This window comes from Elephantulus edwardii, unplaced genomic scaffold, assembly GCF_000299155.1.
Source record: "Elephantulus edwardii isolate Elephantulus edwardi_28Jun2011 unplaced genomic scaffold, EleEdw1.0 scaffold00030, whole genome shotgun sequence".
NCBI lineage: Eukaryota > Metazoa > Chordata > Mammalia > Macroscelidea > Macroscelididae > Elephantulus > Elephantulus edwardii.
This window is the reverse complement of record NW_006399780.1, coordinates 2,603,830-2,607,761: the sequence shown is the minus strand read 5'-3', so window position 1 is coordinate 2,607,761 and position 3,932 is coordinate 2,603,830.

The window sequence follows — 3,932 nt, the reverse complement described above, 5'->3', positions numbered from 1 at the left end:
ACGATTTAATCATTATATCAGACATTATAGCTTTTAATTAGGCTAATGCTGATACTGTATGGAAAGAGATAATTCAACACAGTTCTTGATGAATTCTGTAATTGGGTTAACGGCGGAGCAGTTGGGAGAGAGACGTCAATATTCAAGCTGCGTCTGTAGCCACCAGGTTTATGAATGAAAGAGAGAAGACAAGGAGAGGGAAAAGACTGGAACCAGAGACTCGACTCGCGCCCAGGGCCCGGACGCGGCAGGCGCTCGGGAGGGAGGGCTGCGGGGGAGAGGGGGGCCCTGGCGGCCCGCGGTTGCGCGCGGATCCCGGGACGCTCCGGGCCTTGCCGGCTGCAGGTTCCTCCTCCGCGCGCCGCCTGCCCAGCCCTTCTTTTGCTGGAAACTTTGGGTGAACACTCTCAGCCAGGCCTACTTGCCTCTTAGTCCTTGGAGTCAGGGTCTACCGTACCAGACACCCCAATCAAGGCAGCAGAGGCCGCGCCAGGCGCACAACCAGCACGCAGCTCCATTGGGTGGCCTTTAAAGAAACGGAATCGGTCTGGACCTCCGGCCTGGCCGGCTCATGGGAACCGGGGGCCCGCGGCCGCCCTGGTTCCCCACCTTGGGAATGGGGTCAGCGAGCGGAGAGCCAGACGGCTATTGGAGAGCCAGACTGCCGCACCCTTGAGCCCATGCAGGTTACTCAGACCGTGGCGGGGGAAGAGCTCCTAGTCTAGTGCCCACTGGCCTGGCTCCCCTGGGCTTGCTGAAGCGCTGCCCAGCCCTGGGCGGGAGACCGACGACCCAATGAGCTAGGAAGGCGCCAGGCCCCTTCCTTAACCTTCCTCAACCCATCACTGAGGCTTCCAGAAATAAAACAGGGGAGAGAGGGGCGCGGGAATCGAGACTCTCCAGAGAGGTCCAAGGAGGCGTCGGTGACCCCTCTCTTGCCCTCGCTCCTTGCCAACTGGGACGTGGTTCGGGGCTGGTTTCCAGCTTGTCCTATGACGCTGCTCTGCCCAGCGCCTCTCTCAAGCATCCTCTGCCCGGGATCCGAATCTGCGAAGCGCGGATGTGCGGAGGCTCGGGCTACCCATCTCTCTGCCGCCTCCCTGACTTCTGGATCTCAAAAAAGTGAAGCCCAAGTAGGTGTCTCAGAGGAGCTCTGACTTTGCCCCGTTATAAAACATTAATTTTGAGGAGAAATTAGACCAGCGCCTCCAAAATTTGTTGAGCTCTTTCGAAAAGCCACTTAAATAGCAACTTCTGCAGTTTCGCCACAAATTATTCCAGGATGTGATTTTTTTAAGTATCTTTTATATACTTGTCACCCCCTCCTTATTTTTTCCTCCCTTATTCCTTGACTTAACTACATCAGCATAATATTTCCTGCAAGATAAATATACTGTATTGTGATTCATCCTTGTCTTATTTTGGCTGTAATTACTACAAAATTAAATGGGTCACTGCTAAAGTTGCATTTACACAAACCTCCATAATTAACAGTTTGAATACACCTTTTTACGTTGTACAAAAGTTGTAATTTTCTAACACGTGTAGTTTTTTTATTGATAAAGAATGCTTGTGTTAGGTGCAATGATTAGAATACAAAGTACCTAAACCGAGCAGTAGGTGGGTTTTTGTTTGTTTTGTTTGAAAACATAGTATAAAGAGGCACAAGATCAGACTCTTCTAAATGGTGGTGAACTTCACAAATTTCAAACCAAATTTGTCAAAATATGTAAGTCCTAGAATATAGAACTGTGATTAAGCTACATGCCTGAAACAAACTTCTGAAGCAGAAATTTCTGAAAGAAACAGATTTAGTTTTGCTTCCCCTATTAAATACACCAAAGGAGTCCTAGTGGTACAGTGGTTAGAGTGCTTAACTGCTAACCAAAAGGTCAGCAGTTCAAACCTACCAGCTTCTTCACAGGAGGAAGATGTGACAGTCTATTCCCCTAAAGGTACAGCTTTGAAAATCCTATGAGACAATTCTGCTCTATCCTGTAGGGTGATGGTAAGTTCGAATAGATTCAATAGTTTGGTTAAACACATAAGCATCATAGGGTCCTTGTACCCCTAAGTATGGTGGTCAAGATAGGATTGGGAACACTAGATGGTTTTTAACAATCAGAAGGAATGGAAAAACAAACAAGCAGACTACACAGCATTTCTGGCCAATGCAAAGTGTTCCACTCAGGTCCAAGAGAGAGAATTCAACAAGGGGACTGAGAGCCTGGGAGTGTGCAGGGGAAAGCTGGAGTTGGGAGTAAACAGAGGCCTTTCTCATACACTCTCTCATTAGCTCCCAAATAGAAAAGGCATCACTCACAAGAGGGGACAAGTCATAAGGAACTTTTATATGAGAAGAAATAAAGCGAAATCAGAGCTGCTTTTTCTTCTAGGCCATCCCAGTTATTGCAAATTAGATTAGCTACACAGACTTCAATATAAACATGACACAAGGTTCACCGGGAGTGAAAGGATCACCCACTCCAATCGCTCCTTTCATCGAAGCATCTCACAGAAATTACATCTTGTCCTTTAATACACTTTTCAATGAGATTAAAACATCACTTTGACACAATTTCAAGTCTTTTCAGTTGCATGCATTGATTACTTTAGAAAACAGCAAACAAGGGAAAAGTGGATCCATCTGAATTGTCAGGCAGTGGCATCGGGCTTTCGAGAGCAGCACCGCTGCCCTGGGCTCCAGGCTAATAGATGGCCCCTGGGTTCTATTTTAATGCCATTTATCTTACCACGGAAAGAAAAACCAGCTGTGCAGTGAGAGGAAATCAGATTTCCATTAGGTTGGGTGGAGGCAAGTATGCACATGAGTCCTTCAGGAAAGAACGCTTCTATCTTTCCTTCTTTACTATTTTGGGCTGGCAGCCTTTGGACAGGAACAGGGGGGAAGTGATTGCAGGCCTCCCTCTCCCCAGGACCCTGGAACGGCACCGAAAGAGAGAAGATTTTTGACAGATCACACAGACTCACTCTTTTGCTTTCTCCCTTTTTTGGGGGTGTGGGTGGGAAGTTGGCCTTTGAAAATGAAATCTTAATCTCTGCTGTGAGGGAGGATACTGTGCACACAGGGAAGAGCCCGCTACAAAATTGGCCAAAAGGGCATCGCCACTCACTACCTTTCCCAGGATGCAGATAGTCAGAAATGGTCACGGGGGCGAGGCTCTCCGCTATAGGGCCTGTCCTTGAACTGGTGGCTCCAAATAGACCAAGGTCCCTACCAGGCAGCGAGGCAGCGGGGGGCATTTTGGTTTGATTCAGGATAGCAATCTATGTGTATTTTTTCTTTCTGCTGTTTGGAATTTTGTTGAACGTTTGGAACACCCAAGGCTCTGTTGGTTACAACAACCGGCTGTCTCCATGGTGGTGTGTGGATTCGCAGCCTTAAACTGCACACCGATTAGGCAGCAGCCTTCTCCTACTCGCGGGGGGTGGGGGTGGGGGGTGGGTGCGGGTGCCTCCTGGCCAGGAGTGTCTGGTTCTTGCAGGTCACGTGAAGGGGCACCCCCTCCATCCCTGCCTTCATCCTCCACCTCCCACGTTTGTCTTAGCCTTTTTAACTATCCCGTCTCATCTTCTGACAAGTGGTGTCTTGGACCCTGTCATGAGGCCACCCCGAAATCTTCCTTTGCTCGCACATAGCGCATGTGGCGTCCCCAGTGCGTCCTCCGTGAGCCTACGTCGTTGTAGCCGGGAGATGCCACTCGCAAATGAAACCTGGTGGCACCGAGGAAGCGATTGGGAAGCAGTGGGCGGGGAATTACTTGGCGCGTGGATTTCGGTCTTAATAGGCCCGCGTTCGCACTTGGGCGTCAGGGGGGCACCAGGGCCGGCACTGGCCCGCTCCAGGCGCTCGGCTGCGCACCCCTGCTGTCGCCAGCGCAGCAGGCCTGAGCCGCCCCAAGAGGCGTGAG